Raw genomic sequence first — 27,311 nt, forward strand, 5'->3', positions numbered from 1 at the left:
CTTCGGCTGGGGCTTCCTTCTGGAACAGCCTCCCTGCCTCTCTAAAACTTGAGGAGAACCATCTCCGGTTCCAGAAGCACCTCAAAACCTTTCTCTTTGCGTCTGCCTTTTCTCCTCCTCTCCCCTGCTGACCTCCTGGTGGATCCGGAATCTGCACTGGTGACCTACCCACCCTCTGATCCCGGGCCCAGGTCCCTCCCCCGCCAGTCAAACACTCCTGCACTGCCTGCCTGGCATCCCCCTCACTTTGGAACTGTTCTGTATCTCTTCTGTCCCACCACCAGCACTTGACACCTGATGTCTGCACTCACCTTTGAACTTGCCACCGGCTGGCTGTTACTTTACTTATTTTATTCCCATGTACTGCACTGTCCCTTCCCCCCGACCCCCTGCACTTTCCCCCTTCCTCTTGCTAATGCACTTGCACAATCTGAATGACACCTGGCCAAGTATGATTGTTGTCTGTTCTCCCTTTGTTCCCCCTCCCTTGCCTCATCGTGCCTTGGAACACTTGTGTATAGTTGCGTTATAAATTCCATATTGTATCATATCATACAGCGACATCCCCCACTCTAGGAGTCATAACTGTGCTGTGTTTGCATTTTGCTGTATCTGCATGGGTCCATGCTGTGACTGCCCTTGCAGCGGATTCAATGGTGCTTGCTGTGGTTGCAATGCCTGTTGCATTTGTGGTGCTTGTGCTTGATACACTTTCTGATCTTGGGCAAACCCATCCCTATTTTGTGAGCTATATGCTGGAGGATAACCTGTCCCACTCTTGAGATTGCCATGCCACATAACTTCCTTGAAGTCATCAGTGCCAAAAGTCATATCATTCCAATCCTTAGATTTCATTGGGGATGGGTGGTACCTCCTGACAGCTGAATTATTCTGAATCATGCATTCAGCAAAAGTATCTGAGTTTTTCCATATTTCCAAAAATCGACAACCGCTAAATGAGGCCCTATATGATCCTGCTGTTTTCTTCACCACTTTGATTTTGTCCTACGTGTCCCCACGTTTTCCCCTAGGTGCCCCACACTGTTTTTGGCCATTTTGCTGTTAGATGTTCCCCACTGTGATATTGCTCTTTGGTGCCCTCAATTGGGTTTTGTTCCCACTGTGATCTTGCACCTGATGTCCCTCACTGCATTTTGTTTCCATTGTGATTGAGCTAGTAGATGTTCCCTATTGTGATTTTCATGAATACAGAGGATCACCGCAAACACCATGAAATTGTCCGCAAACCTCAGTGCGCTCATATGTTGTGCAGACAGAAACCTGAATGGGCAGGCAGGCTGGCAGAGTTCAATAGAGTTTTCCTTGTGTGGTGCCGGTGTTGAGAAATCTGTGAAAAACCTAATATCTGGTCTAAAAGGACACTTTAACGCTCAGACAGATAGTCTACTACAAGGCTGGAAATTGACTACACCAGAGACACCCATCTTTCTCTTCATATTTGTTCACCAAATTCAGCAATAGTGGGTTTTGGACCCAGACCACATTCACTAATAACCGTACTTTGGAATTATCGCTGACACCTCATTAACTTTCCAATTCTTGACCTTACAATCAAAGACACCCTCAAGGCAAAAGTAGAATATCACTAGAAAGATTTTGGTGTAAAAATCTCTCAATGACAAAACATTTCTCTTAAAAGAAGGTGGCTGTTATTTTCACAATAAAATTAAAGCAATGGACAACATTATAACTTTCCTTTAGGGCTAGAGTAATTAGCATTGCTGATCTAAGGACATCTCTAAAGTAGTACATGTACTTCAAACACCAAATCTGGAATCTATTCCTGATCAATCTCTCCTTTTCTCACACTCTCTCCCTCCTTCTATCCTTGCAGATAAATTTATGACCAAACATTCAGACTTAGATATGTCACAATTTGCTTTTCCTTCCATTGGGCCAACAGCATTAATATATTTCACAAAAATCATCACTGCATTAACTTCTGTTAAATGAGAGGAATTCTCAAAAATATTAATTTGCAATAAGAAATCAGGCTCTTTTCTTTACTCTTGCCTACTAACGCTAATTAAATATCTGGACACTTCTATATCTGAAGACCCAAGAACCATATTTGATTTGCAGTAGGCGGGCCTCAAGCACTAAGCGCAGGAGATATTTTCCTACTCCTACAACTGATAAACCCATCCCTGACAACTACAGACCTGTGTAAAAATCCCTTATTGCAAAACGCTTGGGGAAAGCACTGGGAATGCAAATCCAAGGCTTCAGAGACACCTGATCTTGTACATGGGCTCCAAGCTACATTCAGGTTTAGTATGGCAACTTACAATGTTTTTAGTGCAGTTCAGGATGATTTGGTATTGGTGTCTGCTGGCAAGTGTGTTGATGTGCTTACTTTGCTACAAAAGGCTTCAGTATTCCACACCACTGTTCAATGACACCACCTGATTCCACTGGACAATCTTGAAATCCACGTTTCCCCTCTTAACTGCATCGAATCCTACTCATCAGACAGGATTCAGTCTGTAGTCATTCCTTGGTTCAGATCCATCCCTCTGCCTGTCCATCATGATGCACCCCACAGATCAGCATTATCACCTGGAACTTTCGGTGCTTATTTAAAGCCTCTGCTGAAACTGATTGAATACACTGGCCTTTCTTTCTGTAGGTAGGTTGAGGACACTCAGATCCTCGTGTGTTTGGGTAGAGACTAGAACATGTCTCAGAGCCCAGGCCAAGGACCTGTGTTTTGGCTATGTATCTCTGGATCTCAGTAACCAGATTCAGGATCCCCTCAAACTAAGTTGAGGATGTGTTGCCTGATGACCACTAAAACTAATTTTAGAGAATATTGTAATACATATCCTTTCCCCATTAGTGGACAATAGTCAATGGGCCTCATTCAGAGTTTGCCGGTCCCGAAACAATGGTGGAGGTTGGAATGAGGCCCAATGTCTTAATTTCCTTCCACCTTTACTATTGGGTTCCATATGAATATGTTGCTTGAATAATGTTGTCAGGAAGGCAGATTTCTTTTTCTGACCCCAAAAATACTCTACGAGGGATGTCACTTACAATTATAAAATCCAATCCTAGAATATTTGGGGAAAAGTGCTTGCTTTTACTCAGGGTGCATATTTGGGGAAATGTCACCCCTGGCTGCATTTTCCTTGACGAGAAGTTTACTGGATACCCACTATTGCAGTGGTGCCTGTCTGGGGATACATACTGCCCCTTTTAGGAATTTGCATCAGATTTACATTGCAGCAACAAGACTACTGTAGAAATTGCGGGCACATGAGCACATTACGCAAATTCACAAGCTTCTAGTCCCCCACAGCATCTTATTTCTGATTCTGCGCGCGACACATGACGTCTTATATTCCCACCGACTGACTTGTGTCGCTGCTCTGCCACAAGACTGGTTCACTCATGGTCTATCTGACATTTGAAAATGCCCATGAGCTGCTGTCGTATATATGTAACACCAACAAGTGACGTACCCTATAAGTGTCAGGAGAGGAAAACAAATTGCCCGATTGTGAAGAGGAATGATGGAAAGATAGGTCCAGAATAAGGGAAGAAAGACTATAGGTCCAGGGAAAGGAAAATAAAGGCGGATGTTCATATCGAATGAAGGTTGATATTTGGCCACATAAAGACAAAATAAGCACATGAACAGTCCAAATGCATAGAAGAACGGTTGACATTTAGCAGATTGAAGGGAATAAACCAAGTGAGAGAGGAGAAGTTGATATGTGATATGATATGATATGGCATTTGGTACGCTCCTATACATAAGTGTTACAAGGCGCAATGAGGCAAGGAAGGGGGAACAGAGGGAGGACAGAGACAATGATCTTACTATACCAAGTGACATTGAGATTGTGCAAGTGCAGGGAAGGTGGGAGGGGAAAAGTGCCAGGGGAAAAGGGATGGGGCAGTGCTGTACATGGGATCAAAACAATAACAAGAGGTCTGGCCAGCAGGTATCAAGTGCAAGGGTAAGTGCAGACAGCAGGTGTCCAAAGGTGCAGGTAGGGGGCCTCTAGGGTTACAGATACAGACCCAGGTGCAAAGGTTGCCAGGAGACAGTGCAGTTGTGCAACTGGGCGGGCAGGGACCTGGGCATGAAATCAGAGGGTAGCCAGGTGCTTATTTGTGGGGCACTGAGGACACCCTGACACAGGGACAGTTTTTGGAGACTGATGAGCCCCGGGCCAGTTAGCGCCAGCTCACTTAAAGCCCTGAGTACAGGCGATTGTTTGAGCGCCTGTCTGACCACATAAATGAGATAAAGGTACACTTTAAAGAGAAAAGGATTTATATTGTTACCCCAAAATGATCATAGAGAGATAAGAAGCGTGGATTCAAAAAGACAATCAAAAATACTCCTGTTTGATCCACTCAAAGGATCATGTAGCACTGAGACGATTCCGTCTCCCATCCCTTCATTTCCTCCTGCCTCCCTTTATTTCACACCTGCAGCCCGCAACCTAGGTGTCCTCTTTGATTCATCACTCTCCTCCTCCTCACACATTTCTTGTATTGCACGCTCCTTTCATTTTCAACCTTTTTACATTTGTAAAGCTCGCCCATTCCTCATATTTCATACCTGTGAACTTCTTATTACTTTGCTAGTTTTTTCGCATCTTGACTACTGTTCCTGTCTTCTGGTTGGTCTTCCTGCTTCCCATCTTGCTCCTTTGCATGCTATCTTTAATCCCACTATTCAAACTCTTTGCAATAACCCTCCTCGTGCTTCTATTTCACCCGCTCTTCACTGGCTATCTCTTGACCTTCGGTCACAGTTCCAATTCCTTTGCGTCACCTTTAAATGTCCTCATGGTCTGGCCACTCCCTATCTTTGTTCTCTGGTTTCCTTGTATGTACCTGCTCGGTCCCTTCGTTCCGAGCCTCAATTTCTCTTAGCTGTTCCTAGGCCCCTCTGTGCCCAATCCTGCTTTCTGTCTCTTGCCTTCAAACATTGGAACACTTTGCCCCTACACATTAGATCCATCACCTCTTATCCTATCTTTCGCTCTCATCGTAAAAACGATTTACTTTGCACTATGCCGTAACTGCCTTCTGTTGGTTTGTTCTTTTTGTTTCACTCACTTTTAGTACCACACTATGTGCAGAGCTTTGGAGAAAGCACCTTATTAATAAATAAAATATAAATACAAATCCTAAGTTCCAGAGTCAGTGGGCCTCATTACAACTCCGGTGGTAGCCATGCCGGTAAAAACGGCAGGCTGCCACCAGAGTTGTGTATTTGTTTCCAGTGCCTGGCAATGGCGAATCACCAGGGCATTACAGCCGCGGTGGTCCCTGAAGCCAGGCGTCGGAAAAAGTTACTCCCCATTCCCATTTGCCAATGGGGAAGATGGCAGCACCGGCACCATTCATAATGGTGCCAGTGCTACCGTCAAAGTTTGCGAGCGGGTGCCTTTCCGCCCGCCAGGTTATACATGGCAGGCGGAAAGGCACCCGGCCAGCAAACTTGTACTCTGACGGTCCGGTAACAACGATGCTGTTACCACACCGGCAAGGTTGTAATGAGGCCCAGTGTGTCAATGTGATGTCTGGGCTCAGACAAAGACTGACGATGCAGGGTTCACGTCTGACCCAGTGTTCTAGAGAATATTTTCCTTTAAAATTCCCAAAAATGGAACTATCCGAAACAGAGGGCAGGGTTTCTAGATAATGAATTGTGCCCTTATTCACAGCTTGGGAGGAAAGGCTATGGGGGAAAGGCAGGAGCGCCTGTTAGTGAGGTGGGACCCCCCACCACCGTGATGGGGAAATGGAGGGCGGAACAAGAATGGAAACACTATGCCAATTCAGAAAAAAGGGTTTGAAAAGGGGGTGGTTCATTGCATCTTAATAGATACAGGATTCCCATGGAATGGGAATGCCACTAGTTAAGAGGCGGTGGGAGTGGCTGTGTAGAATACTGACCGGTTCAGACCTGGGGAATGATGTTGTCTGAAATCATGTATGACATGTTCAAGTGCAAACATTTAGAGCGTTACTGAACGAGCAGAGTTTCCATTTTAGTTCTCAATTTTCAGAACTAGCACTAACTATTACAACATGACCTATTGATTGAGCAAGCAGCTAATGCCTGGGTTCAATTGCCATTTTCACTCGAGTTTTCGCTTTAACATGAGAAAAAACTGTTATCTTCATCCCATCCCCCAAAAATGTTTAACCCCTTAAGAGATGGAAGTCGATCCCCAGAAATATGTATTAAGTTGTTTGACTCTGACTTACAAAGCCTGACTCTAATGAGGAGGTGGTGTTGGGAGTGGAGAACTGTGAGAGGAAGAGGAGTCGATGGAGCTCGTAGTCCATAAGGAGTCAGACCTTTCTTCTTGAAGTTGAGACCCCAGAATAACTTTTTTAGCTAGATCCCTTTGGTCTGTTAATGTACGCCTCTTTCCAATCTCTGACCTACTCTACTAAAGTCTTGGCGGACATTGGGTTCTCATACTGGGCCTCCAGACTTTGCAATTCCATACCTAGTTGGATCAGGTTTTCAGACGAGTGCCTTTGAAAATATCGTTTCCTCCTGTCATCATTGGCGTGGTTGCTTCTGTCTTACTGTGGCGGTTGAGTTGTAGAGTTGTTTGCTAGGCTAAGAGGCTTTTGGACATAGGCGGCTCTTTCTGAGAAATGTTAACATAACATAACATAGCATTAGGAAGGTAAGGGGAAAGGCTCATCTTTAAAAGAGCATGTATGAACACATGAAATAACAATCAAGTCAGAAAGATATGGCATGGCTCCATTGAGTGTGTCATCTCTAGGCACTAACGGAGGGCAAACAAGGACACAAAGCAGACAATAAAAACATATTGAGCTGTTAAGAATTGTCAAGCAGTACAAAAGGCAATATTTTGGACATGATCCACGGTCGCAACCCCAGAACATATGTAAACCGCTTAGCCTCAACATACAGTATCCCGTTCCTCCCTTGAAATGTAGTTTACTATAATGTGCCCTGTGCAGTTTTGTTCCATTGAGCATACATTATGGATATCTTGCAATGCCTGAGACGCTGCCTGTTTGCGCGTAGGCATTGCGAGGCGCGACGCCACGATCATCTGTTTTCAAGCGCACACAGCCGTGCCCTTGATACATTCGTTACTACTTGCATTATGCTAATCATATGGCGCCCCTTTTCCAGAGTGTCACATTTGTGGCTTGAAACATATTTTAAATTCTCAACACAGCACGCGAAATTCCAATACAATTGATGACACTGATGAAATCTGCGGAACAAAATGGCAGCACAGCAAATGCTCTGTGTGAGCCTCGTTCCTGTCTCAAAGCTGTTTGCATTTCAATGTAGTTTGTGTACAGTCTACAAGCCGGTAGTAATACTACAGGGTACTACTACTGTCTGCTGAGGGCAAGTGAGGAAAGGTGTTTCATTATTCCAAGGACATGACTATGTGAAAAATTCACAGTAATTGCAATTAATAATTTTAATGAATTCCATTCCAATACATTTGATCGAAATGCACATTACACTGTACTCCAACTTTGTGTGACCCTATATAGCCCTTTCTCCCTTCATCTCGCTCTATAGTAATGTTGTTAAAATGTATTTCTAAGTCACCCCTTTTACTGCCCTCTTGACCACAACTCCAAATAATTATTTCTCATTAGAAGCTATATTGTATTGATTTAATTTCTTACCTTTTACCAAATAATACTAGGTGTAATGTTGTTCAATTTTACAGTCATATTAATGAGTTTCAATTTCGGTGGAATGCTCTTGAAAATGCGTTTCATTGAACAAAGGTACTGTCGAAATCTGAAGGACAAAATGTCAGCGCTGCAAATGCTTTGTGTGCGCCATGTCTCTTGCTCAAAGATGTTTGCATTTCCGTTACGTTTTGTGAACAGTGCATCTAAGCATAGCTACAGCATAGAACTCTCTGTTGGGAGCAGGGGTGAAAACTAGTCTGCTGGCTGCAAGGAAGTGACTGTGCAGATGTATGTCATTTCACCTGTTTACCTTTCAATGAAATCAAAGTTTTTGCAACGTTTTCACCAAAATTGTTTACATCCACTTAGAATTGAAAAGTGTATTTAATCTCATTGCATTTAACTGAAATGTAAAATATGTTTGTCGTATGACTAAATTGTAAAAGGTGCTAAGCACCGCGCTGCTTAGCAGTTTATTTGTTTGTTACTGTCTTACTTTTTACTTACCAATCATATATTTAATTTTGAGTTTTCCATATTTCAAAATGTTTGTAATTTCAATGGCATGGAGTTTTTTTTCTCTCGATAAAATATGTTTAATTGAAATGTATTTTATTGTAAAATGTCAGTGAGATGCCAGGAGGACGTTAGTGTACGTCTGAGCGGAGAACTGAGAGGGCAGGCATCATAAGTGAATGTTTAATGTGAAAGTGAATGAAGTGAAAACGTTGTTACACATTGAACTATCTGACACGTGCACCAATCAGAACCTTGATGTCTCTTTGAATGGTAGGAAGTGTACAGACAGCAAATCATTCACGAAATGTATGCGTTCTCCCCATTGCTATAATGTGTCACCTTATGTCCTCACCTACTGCCACTCAATGATCCCATTGCCCCCACCCCCCCCCGCCCTTGCAGCTTCCTGAAATCTGAGAGAGGTCCAGCTGAAAACTCACGCTATGCCCTGGAAGAAATCTATCTGCTAATCGAGCCACGCGCACAACAAGCAGTTGAGCCTTGCAAGTGTAGCCCCCACAATAGCGTTAATATCCCCAGCCGTGCCACCCACAATGCTAGCAATAACCCCACTGTGTTTGCTGATACAAGCGCTGACCTGCCATGCCCTTGAGGACTCCTCCGACCCACACACCGTGTAGCCACAAAATTCGCTCCTCCTCAGCCGTGCATGCGCAGGAGAGGAAGTGGCCTCCTACGGCCCACGGAACGTTATTCACTACAGCATCAGACAGCCGCATTGCTACGCACTCACCAAGAATGAGGGCTACGGAGTGCATGCCTCTACTAGGTTTGCCCTCTGCATGCTCCCCTCCAATAGATCCACCCGTATGCAGTGCACTCTGAGGGAAACGTTCCCCCAACCTCTCAAGAAGCCCTATGACTCCTCTGCGTGAGAACACAGCCTGCATTCATTACAGAAACACCACCTCAAACGTGCGTGCTATGCACTGCTTGCTAACCCCTAGTGGCAGCAAACTAGCACATAGAAATTCGAGACTATGTTCCCATATGGGGAGTAATCTGCCACAAACTACCCCCTAACACTGCAAACAAGGAACTCCAGACTCAGGCTGGGCACCAGCCCCACCACCAATGACCTGCAAATTGATAACCTTCACAATATAATTACCAACACTAGCCTAAAGATGAATACCACCACACCAACATCCATCAATGACAGTGGCATTCAGGACAATTTTGCAACGCTGCACACCCCCCTAGGTGTGCCAGGCACTGCACTCAACCCCACCCCACCCCAATACCTGGGTTGAGTCCACAGGCGACCTCAGCTATACTGGCCTCCATAAGGCTTTCCGTAACACCTCATATAGAAGGCCATGCCACCACACTTCCCCACAATCTCATAACACCCGCCTAACCATAATCCTCCTCCCTAAACTAGGAAGGAGACATCCACAACTCCCAACAGCATTCCCAACAAACCCATCCCCATAAACCAGCCTCCAGCCCTGCCCTCTTGCCAATCTACTCTCAAACAGAGCACTTCCTCTGACCCAGGCCCTCTCGACCCAACCACAATCACTCAGCCCTTCCTGACCTGCGCCCTCATCAAGGCTCACTCTCTGCCTGCCCATGCATTAGACATCTTAACCTTGATTACGAAACAAAACCTGCATACTCTAGCCATCTCAGAGACTTGGCTTCATGAGGCCTGTGGCTCAGCCCTATCCTTAGTCCTGCCTACAAGGTACACTATATTCCAGAATGACAGACACTCCTCTAGAAGAGGTGGTGTCGCACTAATAGCAAAAGATTCCCTCCCCTTCAGACAGTATAGTCCTCCATCGAGGGCAAAACTGACCTTCTGTTAGTCAAACTCTCACCCTCACCCACATGTACCATCACCCTACACCTCATCTGTCGCCCACCCGGTCCCATTCTCAACTTTGAGTCCAACATACTTCAAATTCTCCACAAAATAAAACCATCCTCCAAAATCATTCTGTTAGGAGACCTTAACCTGGACATTCATGAGTCTAATGACACCCAAGCTACATCACTCTATGACGCCCTTGACACCCTAGGCTTCTGTCAGCGCATCACCAACCCCACCCACAGAAAAGGATGCCTGCTAGACTGGACTGCCAACCACAACTGCGAGATCTCCACTAGTGCCAATACACCCTGTCCTTGGTCAGCCCACCATATCATCCACGATTCCTAACCCATTACCACCACCAGCTACTCGTAGCTCCTGGAAGCTCACAAGAGACAACATGTTGCCCCTGATAAATGCCCCTGCCCTCCAGCCCCCCTTTGACTCCAACCCCATCTCACATGCAGATAAATACACCTCAATCCTCTCTAATGCTGTGAACACCATAGCGTCCCTAGTTCCTCACAAAGCCAAAACAGTGAGACATTCCAACTTTTGCTTTACACATGACCTCCTCGATCTGTGCAACCAGAACTGCAAACCCAGTTAACATGGCAGAAAGATCCCACCGACACTGCAAGAAAGGAATTTACCAACCTATCCAGACTTTATAAATCCACCATAATCACAGCTAAATCTAACTCATTCAATGTTAGAATAAGCAATGTTAACTCTGATGCTAAAGAAATGTTCACCATTTTCAGAGAACTTGAATCTCCTGCTCCACCCATACGAACATTACCAAAGACAAAACGTGGTGTGCAGCAGCACTTTTAGACACATGACACCCTAAACATGCAAATCCATGCGCAACAGGGAGAATTCAACAATGACCCTTTAGCCATAGACACCAGCTGCATTCCACCCCCACTCCCTCCTCCTCTCAATTCCTCTTCAGAAACATCTCATAAAGCAAGTGCTTACAACATATCAAAAGCTTGAAAAAGTCAAAATGAAAAGGCGACATATGCCGTGCATCTCTCATCAAAGATTGCATTGATTTACTAGCCCCCCTCATCACTGCCTTGATAAACAGATCCTTTTCTAAAAGCACCATTCCAGCTGGCCTAAAAGAAGCAGGGGTTCTCCCTCTCCTAAAAGAAACTGCTCTAGACCCAGCCATTCCCTCCAACTATAGGCCTTTCAGCATCATTCCCACTCTACTAAAAATCCTGGACCATACAGCCTACCTGCAAGTTCAGCAATTCCTGGAAGACAACAAAATCCTAGGGATGCAACCATCAGGCTTCTGCCCCAGGCACAGCACTGAATCTGCCCTTCATGACCTAAAGAATCAGCTTGACATGATCAGGGATGAAGGCAACTCTGCTCTGCTCCTCCTCTTGGACCTTTCCGCTGCATTTGACTTGATCAACCACCTCACCACTCATGCCAACTTCACCCCTTCAGCTACCTCCTGGATCACCTCTTTCCTGGAAGGAAGGGTCATGAGGGTCTTCTCAGACACTGCTAATGCTTCTCCCTCTCCCATCACATGTGGAGTACCTCAAGGATACTGTATCACCCCAACCCTATACAATATCTTTACCAAGCCACTCTTTAACATCCTAGAGTACCTCGGCATAGCCTACACCAACTGATGACAACACTCAATTCCTGATTCCTCTCTCAGGCAACTACACAGATGACTACAACACCCTCAACAAGATCTATACTACAATTCAGTCCTGGATGGCAGCAAATCACCTTTGCCTCAACAGCGACAAAACAGAAATCCTGATTGTCGGCACTCCAAATGCCAATAATGCCTTCAATAATCAATATACCGCCTTCCAGATCGATAACTGCACAATCCCCATCTCAACCTCAGTAAAGACTCTAGGAGTCTAGCTTGACATATCACTCACCATGAATAGAAATGTAAGCGCCATTGCCTCCTCAGTAGCCTATGCCACCAAGGTCCTCAATGCGGTCAGACCCTTTCCCTCTAAAAAAAAAAACTGCCTAACCATTGCACATGCAATCATAGGCTCAAAATGTGACTACTGTAATGTCCTATTCATAGGCATCTGTGCTGGAAATATACACAAACTTCAAGTCATACAAAACAATGCCCTTAATATCTGAAAAAGAGAACACATCTCCAAAGCCAGAAGAGGAGCACACTGGCTCCCCATTCAGGAGCACATCACTTTCAAAACACTCTCCATTTCCCACAAGTGCCTCTCAAAGACAGCCCCCCATGCCTCACCCAAAGAATCACCAAGGTTCACTCCACTAGGCCCACCAGGGCCCCTTATACAGATCGTCTAATTGTGCCTAAAATAAAAAGATCCAAAGCCGGAGGCTCTAGCTTCCCCTATACTGCTGCCAAACTTTGGAACGACCTACCCCCACCCTGAGAGCTGAGAAATCCTACTTGGTCTTTCGTAAAGTGCTCACAACTCAGCTCTTCTCTTAACCCCTAACTTTCCCTACTAACCCATCCACCACACCCACCTGTCTGACCTATTCCCCTACTACTCCACTGTACTGCTTGATTAACTTGTATGACCTTCCCACTGCGCCAAAGCAGCTGGATCTACCTTGTTATTTATGCTACCCCTGCTGTGTTCCATGACAGCAACAGAACTCTCATCAAAGACTGTCCAATTGCCATGTACCTGTAAGAGCGCCTCAATGCCTCTGGGTTGTATGTGCGTGATACTAATGAAATAGATAAATCAATAAATACGTCTGTTGCTTTACAATGCTGTAGCAGTAACATTTTTAGACACATATTTTGAAGGGCCACCAGCTGCAAAGAGAATACACGCAAGTAGTCCTTCTCCTTTCATGTCCCGACCTTCTGGAACTCAATCCTGGTAGAGGCTAGAAAGGCCCCTACCATCCTCCAGTTCAGCAAAACACTTAAAACGTGCCTCTACCAACAATGCCAGCTGGACCAATAAAAATCCCTCTCTCCCTCCCCCAACATAACTGCGCTACTGTATAAAATGCCAAATCCCAATTCTGGCATCCTCTTGTTGTAAAGCGTTCCGTTTCTCTTGCGCTATGTTCGAGCTAAAAGCAATACAATTATTAAAATAAATAAAGTCTGTCATTTCACCATGGCCGAATTGTAGCGAAAGCTTCCTTTGCGTGAGCCTGCATAATCAAAGTCTCTGTGGCCAAAAGGCTCATTAGAGGTTTGGGAAGTTCTGTCTGTCGCAGACATGCAGCATTGTCACCTGCACATGCAATGATATGATCACACTGTTCTCTGATTCATTAAACAGTCTCAGAGAAGGTATGTAGGGGGTCTCTAGTGGTTGCATGTTTCTGGCTCGGAATCACTGGCGGCGGCAGCTTTATTTTAGTGACATGGAGGGCATATAATAGGGTGCCAGCAGGAGCCTGGGGGCGCACTGGGCACCAGGGGGGACTAAGGAGGGCAGCCGCCCTCCTGGACCCTCTGGCTCTGCCAGATCTCGGAATGGCTGGATTAAGAGAGTAGAGTGGGCTACAATTAACACACTCCAATTGTGCAAAGGGAAGGTCACTTGAGTATCGTGACAGGAAAGTCCCAACTCTCAACCAGAAAGGCACGAAGCACAGCTACAAAAAATACACATTTGATGATGTAGCAATTCTATGCTGTTATCATGTAGGGCACACTCAGGGCCTGATTTATAAAAGTGTTTTACAGAACCACAATCCCAGTGAAAAAGGCTTTTTTCAAATCATGCCATCAGAGTCCTTGTAGCTTGGGGCTCTCCAGGCCCAGACTGAGTGTCAGTACACGTTGTGGGATTTGCCTTTGCTGACCACTGATTCCAAATATGATGTTCAGCCCCATCACAAGAGGGCCGGCGGCAACTGTGTAACCTCTTTGCTCATCAGGCAGCGGTCAACTGGACATGAGACATGGGAGTCGTTCACCGTCATTTACACAGCCCTGTTGGTAATGAGATCACTGATGTAGCTTGTGCTGAGGGTTCATAGGGGGCGGCGCCGAGAACTAGCAAGACTGAGCATGTCACTGTTAGTCCTGTGCAGAGGACAGCCATGCCACTACATCCAGAAATCCCTACAGAACCCACCGACTGCGGACCCACTTTGCCAAGCAGGGAAATGAGTGCTTGAGATCATCAGCCACACTTCAGTCATGGAGGCTCAGGTTCTGGTTTGACTGGGTGAATTGTCTGATTCGAAGAGCTAAAGCTAAGCTTTTGGATAATCCAGGTAATCTGAGTAAGTGGCACTCCTCAGCTGCAGGGAGACTGCCCACCACACCGGGAGTGAACAAGTGCATTAGAATCTGCCACCCAAAGAGTTGGTTCTCAGCCACCTCCGCCAGAATGATCAATTGGCTAGCTTGAACAGAACCATAAAGAAAAATGTGGGTGGAAGCAGTCAGCACCTCTACACCCTCACACATTTTGTAGCCAGAATCTCACATGCGCAGGTTGAACAAATATGCAGCAAACCATTCATCAAGATATTTTTGGTAGCGATATTGGATCATCTGCCACTATCTCCCCACATATCATTGCGAAATAGCTCTCTCACTCTCCCATAGCCTGAGCACTGAAAGTTCAGGAGAGAGGGATCATATTGAAAACTTCTCAATGACATTTCCAATATTTCCATTTTTCCTGGCCTAATTTCTGTGGTTTAGAAAGACAGGAAACTGTTTTAAGAAGCTAAAGAAGCACTGAAAATTGTGGGCCTCAAATACACCAGGATATTCCACGTTAACCTAATGTTGAGGTATGATGGGTGAGGTCATTTTCTTCTGCTACCCATCAGAGGCATTGAGGTTCACAAAATGGAAAGAGCACATAAGGGTCAGAGAATATGTTTTCGTATTTTATTTATTTGTAGCGCGAGCCATGTCCATGGGCATCCGGGTGTGAAAACTTAGTAGTCATAGTATCTAGTATTTAGAATATCTGCCACACATGCTCTTGAACCTGACAACTGGTGCAGGACATCCAGGGCTCAAGTCAAGGGTACACGTGGGTGGACAGAGTCCACCCACTCTTTTCAGCGGGTGGACTCAGTCCCCCACAGCTAAAAGGAGAAACATTGAACATCCTGTAGAGGAGGAGCCAAGTGCCTCTACTGGAAATCCCTCCCCTATTTTGCCTATATGTTGGAAGCCGGAAATTACGACATGCACAACGCCAGTAATGATCCCAACACCGCAAATAATCCTCAAAACAAGGTACCCATTGAGAAGGTCCTATAAGATGTACCCGCAGAGAGATGACATGACAGCTGCTTAGGGGAGGTCCCTGAAGAAGTATGAAGCAGTGAACGCGAGAGGTTGGTGACGTCACAAGAAATTAGAGTGACACACTGAGAAGGATGATCAGATAAGAGAATGCACAGACCTTATGGAAACTGATGACGAGATAAGGAATCTAGTAACAGTTTATATGCGAAATGAAGATTTCATGTGTGAAGAACAATGAAGAACATGCAAGCCGTTATAACTGTACAGATGCTGCAATGCAATTAAGCATGCCAACCAATGATAGAGGGCAATCAATTGAAGAGCCCTATAGTTTGAGACCCAATGGTGTGTTGTGTATCTAACAAATATTGAGGATGACTTGCACAAGGGATGGGAACAAGTTGTCCACCTGGCAGTAGAGACCCAATCACAACCCGATCCCCTACAGAAAGTATACCTAGATGTTTCCTGTAGACCTATCACAATCCCGAGTAAGTTTTCTTAGCTTGCCACGTAGTATGACATCACTTATGATGTGTTTCTTTTGCTATTTAAGGATGTTTCTTCATATGACGCTTTGAGAGTATGCAGTGAGACGTCCGTTGTTGTCCATTGTACTCCCTGTTTTAGACAATTGATAATAAAACAGCTTTTGTTTGCCAACTTCCTGAGTCAGTCTGGTTATTTATGTGAGAGCTACTTTGCACCCCCATCCATGTAATGACACACTTCCTCATTTAAAAGGACCTAACGGTTCAGTCCTCTTTAAATTTATGAATTAAAGCCGACCTTGGGGATCGAACTGCAGTCGTCAGGTTAGCAGGCTGAACACTTCACCAATGGATATAACCTGATGAAAAATAACATACAACTAAAGGAGAAATGTACATTTCTGGCACTGCAAGTTCCAGGGAAAACATTTGTATTGATTCTTGGAGTTTTTTTAAAAAAAATGCACACCTTTTAACGTTTTCAAAAACACTATAAGAAGAAAATATCCTCTCTTGGTTTTGTGTGTGAGTTGATTTTATAAAAGGCAAATGCCATTCGTTTTGTGCAATTTGGGTGGTAATGTAAAGTAAATAAATGAAATGTGCATATTTCACCTTGATATGCTCATTTCCTGCGACGTGACATCCATTGCGTTTGTTGACATCAACATCATGGAGAGCCTGATGAGTAACACAAAGAATCTTAAGCTCGATACGAGCTGCCACCGGGAGCCAGTGAAGTTGGCGTAGTACAGTGGCAGAAGGGGTCAGTCGCCGAGCATTCAGAGCCAGTCTGGTTGCTGAATTATTGAAGTGCTTGCAACTGTTGTATCTGGTATTTTGGTTTCCACAGATAGGTCCTGTTTCAGTAATCCAGAGATCCCATTCTTGTGGAGGTAACTATCTTGGTCCGTCTATCAAGTGGTAAAAATTGCAAGATTTTCCTCAGAACTCTAAGTTTGCTGAAACCAGCATTACAAACAGCCGCAATCTGGGCTTCACGAGAACCACTAGAGAAAAGCCTCATTCCTACGCTGTTTACGGATATACTTGGCGTTGGACAGGGGCCAACTGAGTCTAAATTCGAACATGAGATGCTTTCTGCCTATATTCAAGGACACCTTGTTGATTATAACTAACAATGTGCACATCCTTCTGATGAAGCTGACTATAATGGTGTGGAATGTTAGGAACCTTAAGGATGATAGACACATAAGATGAGTCAGGTCCTATGTGAATAGGCTAGTCTTGGTGTTGGTGACAGAAATCAAGAGTACAAACATTGAATTTCTTAATGTGTACTTGCCCTACACTGACTCCCCTGACATTTTTAGGGAGTTACAAAATGATTGCATCGATTCCTTATTGATATTGTACGTGGGTGATTTTAAATTTCGCCTTACCCTTCCATTTAGACAGAGCAGGCATTCAACTCAATCCATACATGTAATGGCCCAGAAATGGTTAGAATGCACTGGTTTGTATTCTATCGTTTGGATGCAATGAGAAGCATGAATATACATTTTGGTTACTTAACGAGGAAGGCATTAGGTTAAACTGGGGAAAAATGAGCATTCTTTAGAAAGCATAAAGCACTGTGGGATACTTCCAAGCTATACTTCAATGGCTAGGCATTTTATAAGGAAATTGAACATTTAGGGATCTGGAAAAGATTACGATTGAGTTGAAACAAATAGTAACTCAATATACATTGAGGATCTAGGTGAGTTAAAATAGAACCCTTACAGACACAAGGACCCTGTTGCACAGTGGGAGAAACACATCCCATACCAGAGGCATGCTGAAAGATGATGTGGGGATAGATGCAGGTACCAGGATTTATTGATTTGTTGAATTACGAATGAGGAAGATAACTGTGCTATCACCGGTAGACTCTAAAGGTAATCTGCAATATAATGATGGCTGCATCAAGCAGGTGTTCAAGTAATGCTATCTCTTTCTGGTTCAAACTAGACCTGCAAGAAAAATATATTCAGGGGTAAAGCTCAATGATTAATATGGGAGGGTGTGATTGTGAGATTTTCCCCAGAACCTATGGTGTTATAGACACATGTCGCCAGGTGCCCCTTCCATTGCCCTGCCTGCAGGCTTCGTTGGTATTGTGATGTGAAATGAGTTGTAGTCATATGTATGTGGCCACACGTCAATGTACTATGTTCACATGTGCATGTCTCACCATTTTGCTTTCTCTTCTGAGACTGTATTCATTCAGATTTCCAAGCATGGGCCTATGCGTGTGAGGCAGTTGCTTCTTGACAAATGCTGACAGCATGCAACAGATGCAACTAATACAATTGAGAGTCCAGATGCATCGGCACTTATGGTTGATTCATATGTTGTTTCTTCCCTTTTCCACTGTTTCAGGGGCTGAAGAAGAGGGTGCAACCTGTGATTTGGTGCTGTGGAGAATACCTCTGGCTGCCCTCACCACTCCTTCCAATCCCCAGTCCTAACCCTCTCTCTTCCATCGTCCTGACTTCCCTGATCTACACACAATCATGGAGGCTTCGTGTCTCGGGAGGTCGTCAAGACATTCATCAACTGACCCTAATCCAAAGAGGCTCCCTCACCTTGTTCATCCCCTTGTGTTGTGCATTAGATCTCGAATTCAGCCTAACCCCTCCTTTTAACATCCAATACCCATCAGAAAAAATGAACATTGTACCTTGGTGAAATCCATACCCGTACGTTGAACTACAACACTACATATTCCCTTTAGATATTTAAATTGCTTTCTTATATCACACTTCATGCTGGATTACGGCCTCAAAATGAGAGCTCAGGTAGAAAACCGACATTGCACGGCGCTGACTTGTTCCAAAGGCAAATGTGTTAACCCTGAGCCAACCTCCCAGCCTAAACACCACATTAACCTACCACAGATACTCCGTCACACCTGACTCTCCACACTCTTCAAGCACTACTCTGGCAGACACCACAGACAACCACACAATTACTGTAGAAACCTGGAGAGCACATTAAGGACTGCTCCAGTCATCTCACAAAATATCTACAATGTACAGCCTACAGAGATCCCTATAATAATATTACTTGTTATTTAGCTAGAACTCTCACCAAAGCACTTTACATTGAACATTTTTATATTTGTTTTTATTTATTTTTGCATTTATAAAGCACACTTAACCTTTGACACCTGGGCGCTGGTTAGAATGGAACAATGTCAGGCAGACTGAGAAGTTCCAAACAAGAAGGTTCAACTTATCCAGTTCATCCAATTAATTGAAGAAGCAGGTTTTTAAGTGATTTCTGAAGTCACAGTCGGATGGTTCAGACCAAAGGGAGAGCGGCAAAGAGTTCCAGAGCAAGGGGGCGTTAACGGGAAAGCTGGAGCCTCCTGCTCTTTTGCACTTAAATCTGGGCATGATGAGGCGATAGCTATTGGTTGAGCATGTAGGTCTTGTGGAAGTTGTTTTTGCAAGAGTTTTTGAGAGGTATGGACGAGGTGTGTTGGAACGGTAATGTTGTGTGATGGCAAGAACTTTGAATTTGATGAATTCTCAGACTGGGAGCCAGGAAGCCTCCCTCTGGATCTTGTGATTTGTTTGGGTTTAGAGAGACCAAGGACCACACGGATAGCATTGTTCTCAATGGCTTGCAGCTTGTTGATATTCCTTTCTGTGGTACCCACCAGGAGAGCATTGCAGTAATCAAGTTTAAATTTGATAATGGTACATGCGATGGTGAGACGGTTGTTGGTGAAGAGAAATGGTTCACTAGCATTTAAGAGTGTCATGGTGTATGCAGTGGATGAGGCAATAGTGTTTGCATGTCACATTATGTTAAGCGTGGCGTCGAGGTGGACACCCAGTGTTTTTACCGCTGGTGAGACCGGAATAGTGATGCCATCTATTGTGAAATATTGATAAACTGAGTCAAGTTTTGGGAGTAGGGAGTGAGTGCCGACAAGAAGGATATCGGTCTTGTCAGCATTTACACAAAGTAGGTGGAAAGCCATACAGGCCTGGATGGTTTCATGAATGGAATTGAGATTGGTAATGTGACTGCTGATATTTGCCAGGGAGGGGATAAGGATTTGCATATCGTCTGCATAGTTTGGGTAACTGATGCCTAGTGAATAAGGTGGTCAAAAAAGGGTCTTGTGTAGATGTTAGAGTGGGGGTGAGATGCAAGAGCCTTGTTGGACTCCACAGGAGATTGGTGCCTGAGGGGCGGTGAAGTTGCGGGAGAAGACTCAGGAGGTTCTATCTGCTAGAAAGGAGGTGATCCATTTAGTGGCTTTAGGGAAGGGGTCGGCTATGGCAGTGAGATGATGTCAGAGTGTTGGATGGTCGACATGGTCGAAGGTGGCAGAGAGGTGTAGTAAGAGGAGGAGGGCTGATCTACCTGAATCTCTAATGTCATTAAGTTTTTTTTTAGGTTCAGCTAGGCAGATTCAGTGCCATATCCTAGGCGGAAGCAGATTGGCGAGGGCTGAGGACGTGGTGTCATTCCAGATAGTTTTGGATTGACAGATGCTCGGTTGAGGATTTTCAAGAGGAAAGGGACAGTGGTGATTGGACAGTAGTTGGTAATAATAGAAGGATCAAGTGAAAATTCTTTGAGAAGGGGTGGTATCCAGGCTTACTTGAGAGTGGTCGGGACAGTACAAAGGATATGTTGATGATGGCAGTGATGAGTTGTGTACGGGCCTCAGTGCAGTCCTTGATGGTGGGACTGGGCAGACATCACCTTTACACTTTGACGGTTTGAGTACTTTAAGGATGTGGGCGACTTCTGTTTCAGTGATGTGATGAAAATTGAAAAGCTGGTTGGAGGATGCAAGTGGGGATTATGGGGAGGCAATATACTGGGGCTTGGCACAGATGCCCGCTTGTTTTATTGATATCTTGTTTTGTATATACAATTATTATGACCATATCATAGTAAAATGCTGTGTTGTCCTTGTCTAAATTCAAATCTGCAACCGGCAAATCGCTCACAGATGTCAGCAGTGAGTGCTCAACATACTGTGCTTTCTTACCAGATAGCAATGTTGCTATTTCAGATCTTTACACATCAACATTGTAATAAACAACTTTCCCTGCTCCCTCTGCTACTAGCTTTGTCCCCTACCCTGCATCTTGCAGATCCTGAGGCTCCTAGAAAACATTTAAATGACAAAAGGCATGCAATACAAGGTGAAATAACATAGCAGAACAGGGCATAGAAAACACTTTCACTGATTCCTCTTTGGGGCAGAGCTCTGGGCAGCCCCAGCAACTTCAGTGGCCAGCAACAGGGGAGGAAAGGAATGTTGGTCCTCTGCTCTATATTCTATATTCTCACATTTCTGGTGCACTGAATGGCTGGTCAGACTGTGTATCTGCCTGTCAAATCAAGTGAAATGGGACTGAGGGAGGGCCAGTCCAATGGTGATGCAATTCTAGGTGACGGCCTTGGGGGCCACTAAAAGAGTAGCATGAAGGTACACCATTTTATCCCTAAAAATCATTGCATCTACTTCATTGTAAGGGTGTATTATTTTCAACTATTGTGACCGTAATCATTTATAACGACTTTGGCAGCTAAATCAGAGGGAGATAACACTATTTGGCCATGATCAGACACTCTGGCTAAACATTGAAGCAGGGATTGTAAACTACTCTGCAAGTACTTCACCACACATCTTCCAACTCTTACTTGGTATAGATATTAATGTTATGTATTTCAAAGCCTATAATAATACTATCTTATAGAGTCTACTTGCAAATTGCACACATTTCAGCCACCTGACAACATGTAATTCCTTATAGAGACATGTTAAGTCAAAGGAACATCATTGTAGCTTTATTTTCTCAACCCTGAAAGGAAAACTGTAAGATACAGAGTTCAAAATAATCTAAACCTGAATAATCTCCTATTTAACACCACTGTACATCCACCACTTTGGACACACACTAAAAGAAGTTGTGTTAAACACACACTTGGGTAATGAGATTCTTTGTCACAAACTACCAGCTCCTTGTTGTGCATGATGTTCAGAACATATGATTATTGACATAAAAGAACACTTTTTTCATTTAGAGCTGATAGACATTCTGAATATCAGCTAATTATTAAAAGGGGCTTTCATCATGTAATTCCCTTTAACTGATGTGTGAGCAGGTACTGTCTTGCTAGGTAACTGGTCAAGTGGTTCTTTTTCGGATGGGAATGTCCCATCAAGCATAAGTAAAGCTTGGATAATAACAAAAGAAATGTGTTTCCGAGGTCATTACTGGGTAGGCGGTAGAGCCACAGATGCGGTGTGTCTCAACATGACCATGACTCGGGAAATGAGCATCCTTTGCTCGTCCGAGCTGTTCTGATTCCAAATTTGACTTGGGAGTGAAAACATGCATCCAGAATGCTTTTCGTGAGCCTCTAGTTACACATTTTAAAATAAAAATGTGCTAGTGGTAGAGTGTACCAATGAGTTGTATTACACGTCCACCTCTGGAAGTGAGGGTAGTCAGTCTATGACATAAGAAAACGGAAATCCAGCATCATATCCTACGGGCCTATCGGGTTTACAGAAGAACACATCTTTAAACCAGATAGGCCCTTGGGATTTAGCGTTTGATTTTTTTGACGTAGAGCAGAGAATAATAAAGGCATCTGCCTCAAGAGCCCCGGGCCCCAATGGTATAAGGAGCCACACGCTGAAAAGCAATGTTAGGCTTTGAGCAAATGTTTTGACAATATTGTTTAGGGACATTTTAATAAACAGAAGGTTTCCACCTACATCGGGAGTCTCTATTATAGTGCCAATCTTCAAAAAGGGCAAAAGATCTAATCCTGTAAATTATAGGCCCATCGCCCTTCTAGATGCAGAAAGTAACATTTTTGTTAGTCTGCTGCTCAGGGGGCTGGAAAGATGGGCCACAGCTACTGGTCGTTTCCATAGGATTGGAATGGGATTCCAAAAGGGAATGAACACTGTTTTATATGGCTGCACCTTGAATTGCCTAAGTGAGGACCCACAGAGAAGTAATGCTGCTGTGATAGGCTGAATAGGCAAGGTGTACTTACTGAAGAAATTCCGACGTCGCAAGGTCTGAGAAACGGAAGTATGTGTATATCTGGGTGGGATGATAGCTCAGGGGCAACACTGTTGCCTTGGAAGCAAGACGACGCGGAGCAACACAGGTTCGATCCCTGTGTCCGCACTTAGAAACCTATGGGTATTAAGCACGTTATACGTAACCAATTACAATTTCAATATATTAGCACCTTGTCTGTTCAATATTTATTTGTCGGATCTACCTGGAGCTCTTGCTGTTGCATCACTTGCTAGACCAAAATCTATGACTTCCGATAAAATGGATGGCATACACTGATAATGCGATGATTTGATTCTAGCTCATTTAACTCCTTAAGGTCTGCAGAGATTAGTAAATGCTACTGCAGACTATGCTGTGAAAAGTGAGCTTGTCAATAATGTTAAAAAGTCTGAGATTATCCGCTTTAAAAGGAAGAGTGTCGATCCATATCACTTTAGATGGGTTATCAAAAATTGTAAATTGAACCCTGTTCAAACAGTGAAGTAGCTGAGCCTCCAGTCTGAAGGCACTGCAACTAAAAAGGCAATATTACCAGACTTAAAATAAAAGCAAATCAATTTGCATACCAGATGATACAAATCCATGGAAAATGTTGTAGATTCACCATTCAGCCATTAATCGAATTGTATAAGTTAAAAGCTTTTCCGGCCCTCTTGTATGGTGCTGAAGTAGAGCACCAGATGAGAGATTCTAACTGGGATTATCTAGAGGGCCAAATATGGAAGAGTGTGCTTGATCTTCCCTTAAGCAGTTCTATAGCCTCATTCAGATTTGAATTAGGCCTGAGCACTTTAAATTACTGATACAAATAGAAAATGTTATCAATATATTACAAAATGTTATTACCTACTCCACACTCTTTTTTTGAGAATCTGAATGCGATGATGCTGGGTAGTAAACTCCTTGCTTGACTAATTTTTAATTGTATGCTGAAGGTCTGCTCAAGAACATACAGTCTACCACTGCTGACTTGGCTACTAATTTTCCTTTAATTAAGAGGTTATTGGTTGAACATGACTTGATTTGCATGGTGGAGAAAATGTGATCCTCCAAGTTATATGAAAGTGTTTTCTACTCCAGATAAGCCATTGGGCCAGCTGTGTGGCAATTTTCTATGTCCCCCAATAGGTACTGGAGGGTCTGTTTCTTAGATTTCATCTTAGCATAAAACCAAAGCAAGAGATTCTGTCTAACCACAATAAGCAGGAGGAGATATCAAGAAATTCGGTTCTTTGTGATATGATGCACGAAGTACAATCACTAAAACATCTTCTAACCAAATGCCCGGCATTGCATGTGTTAAGAATTTAAACATTTGAGCGCTTGGTGCATGACCTGGCCTGGCTAAATTCAGAGTATTTTGGGGAAAGAACAGTATTGGCTAAGAGGTCGTTTTAACAATAGAGGTATTAACATTTTGAACAAAAAATAATTTGATAACCATTAGGATAAGAATTGTATATTTCGTCTTAAATGTGTTAATGATACCAATGTATGATGTTTTAACGTGGTTTTATAAATGTTAGTGGCATTGAATAAAATGATTTGTATTAGAATTTTTTAGATAATGGTGATTTTGTATTTTGTGTATGTAGCTGTGTGAACGGTTGGTATGGAAGCCAAAGCACATTAACAATAATACAACATTTTAAAAAATTGCACTTCCTCCTCTGAAAGTGAGGGTAGTCTGAGATGAGATAAGAAAAGGGCAGGGCATTTGTTGCAAAATCCTGGGTATCTGATGGGAGTACTTTTAATACGGTGTAATACGGTGGGTGTACCTGGGTAGGTATGTGATGGTAATACCCAGCATATAGTGAGAATACTTATGCATATGATAGCAATACCTGGCATATAGTGTGAGTACAACTTGGATCTATATGATGTCAATAGGGGGCTTAGGATGGGTTCAAATTGTAACATGAAAGCAGTTCAAGGTAGGTTTCTGTAGTGTCTGGGCATTTGGTGACAGTACATGCTAAATGATTTCAGTAATCAGAGGACACGGGCATATTATCTTCATTTCTGCCAATCATAGTACCTGTTCAAATTATGGCACTATTTGGTGCATGGTGCTATTCCTGTATAGAAACAGTGAGACACCCCTTTGCAAACCACTCCAGCCATGTATATAGAAATCATATATGTACAAACTCAAGCATCGACACAAACACGTGCATGCCAAACTAAACACATCTGTCCACTCTCCACAAATACACCCATCTACATAAAATACACCGCATGCACTTACAATGAGCCAGACCTATGGGCTTTGCATTGGGGTTTTGGTATTTGCATTTTGGTTCTCATTGTAGTTCTGTATTTATAATCAGTTAACATAAGCTGAAAGGACCTAAATGCAAAGAAACAGAAGAGGGCAAACCACCCACTCCTGGCGCAGGGCAATCTGAGATCTTTAAATGCAGAATGCATTCACAGGTGGCCCACCAACAGTCAGTGAAATATATAATTATCTAGTACACGCCCCTAATACCATTGGAATGCTGAGCGTTGAAAAGGGGGGAGCTATTCTCTTGCTTCCAATGGGAGTCACACCTCACAATAGCAATGCTGTAACCAGACACGATATGCTAGCTGGGGTTCTTTAAGGTCTCAAGCAAATAACAAAACACAGTAATCCCTTTTGGACACCAGCCAATGGTTGCTTAACTGTGTCACAGGACAATGGCCATGGTCACATGCAGTCTTTTCATTGCATTACCTAACAAGCTGCCACCGCCAGTCACGTGGTACAATATCAGACCGTCAAAACAAAAACAGAGAGCGACCAGGCCATCTGCATTCGTCTATGAGGAACTACGTTTCCATGACAAAATTAAGCCGCAGTTTTCTGGTCATGTTTGAATAACAGTGAAGGCTGGTGAACTTTGAAAGTAGCGAGGCCTGGATACCCGCCCTGTACAGCACAGAGGCAGGGAGCAAGCCCTGGTCACAATGAAAGGCATTTTCTTAAGCATTGACTGAACGAGCCAGGGTCTGCTGAAAGTACTCTGTGCTTCCCTGGGGAGCTTTCGGCGCTTTGTGCTCCTTCTACCACTGCCTCGGGACACAATGGTTATAGAAGCTGGTCTTGTATCGCACCATTTTCAAAAGATATTTGCTAAAAGACAAGCAAGGGTTTTACAGACAGTTCTGGAGCGGGACGCATCATATGCGTATGAGGCCCGTTCTGCCACAGTGCAGAGGAACATTGTTTCGCTGACACAGCAAATAATGCGTGTGTCCGTCTGACAGTTATCATTGGATACTTGGCAGAGTGATTTTATGCCACGCCATCTAAGCATTACATGATAGTGTATGCCGCTACCCAAGGGGGGTTGGGGGGACATAGGAATAATATTGAAACCATAGAAGGTACCTCAGTTTCATTATTACCATTCCAGCTTCACATTACACTGGTTATGCACATATCGCCACGCCAGTTTCCACTTTGCAACTTTAATTTGCTACCTTGGTGTTATCATTGCCCTGCCAGTGTCACATTGCTCCCTTTAAGCATTGGCATGCAAGTTTCTTTATTAAGTCAAGAAAATAGCCAGGATAGTTTTACTATTCCGTATCTAATTGGCCTAGGCCAGTACATAAGGTTCCGTATCTAATTCGCCTAGGCCAGTACATAAGGTGATCTTGCAGTCTCTGCATTGCCACAGTAAAGCATTTATTGTCATGTCAGTCCTTGTTGCCTTGTCATTTTCTGCTATGTCAGTATCACATTTCCACCGGCAAATTATAATGCCATGTTCAGCATTGTCATTCCAGTTTCACATTCGATCATTTCACAATGCCCCATGTGTGCACATTTTATCAGCCTAGTTTACATGCCACTCCAAAGCAATTCACAATACCCCCAGAACATTTCCAAATAGGTTCCAACATTGCCTAGCCAAGTATGAATTGGGCCAGTTTAGCACATGTTGTTATGACAGTGTATTGCCTGCAGACATTTTTCATTCCAGTTTCCTCATTACCACTTTCATATTGCCCTAGTGTCAAAGCAATTTCTACATTGCCCCATTTAAGCATACGTTATCATGTCCTTATAAAATTGACATGGTTTTAAATTGTACTTTGAAAATTACCATGGTACTTTGACATTGCCCCCAGAAATTCACCATAGCAATTCCCACCTTGTTATGTCAGTTTTCACAGTGCAATACAATTTTCCACATTCATTGCCATAGCAGCTTCATTTTTTTTAAACACACATTGCATTGTCTTTGAAATTGACATGCTCGGGACCATTATGTCAATACCTGTAATATGACAAAACTATACCACTAAATGTGCGGCATTGCATTAATATGTCCAGGTTTTCCCATCACACACATAAGCATACAGAGGTGCATGGGCAGGCACACACTGACATATACTCAAGTGTCAAAAGCACACAAAGACACTCCCATTGACCCATA

At 43.7% G+C, this 27,311-nt stretch overlaps 1 long non-coding RNA gene across 1 annotated transcript in view; it reads left to right on the plus strand.

Annotated features, from left to right (window-relative positions):
* The window catches only part of LOC138503382 (uncharacterized), a 282,322-nt gene extending 257,888 nt beyond the window's left edge, over positions 1–24,434 (plus strand). Inside the window, exon 2 of the long non-coding RNA XR_011279629.1 lies at positions 18,179–24,434. This is a non-coding gene — a long non-coding RNA (uncharacterized lncRNA). The remainder of the gene's footprint in view (positions 1–18,178) is intronic.
* Positions 24,435–27,311: the final 2,877 nt, after the last annotated feature.

Source organism: Ambystoma mexicanum, chromosome 11 (assembly GCF_040938575.1).
Source record: "Ambystoma mexicanum isolate Mex_15411 chromosome 11, UKY_AmexF1_1, whole genome shotgun sequence".
Lineage (NCBI taxonomy): Eukaryota > Metazoa > Chordata > Amphibia > Caudata > Ambystomatidae > Ambystoma > Ambystoma mexicanum.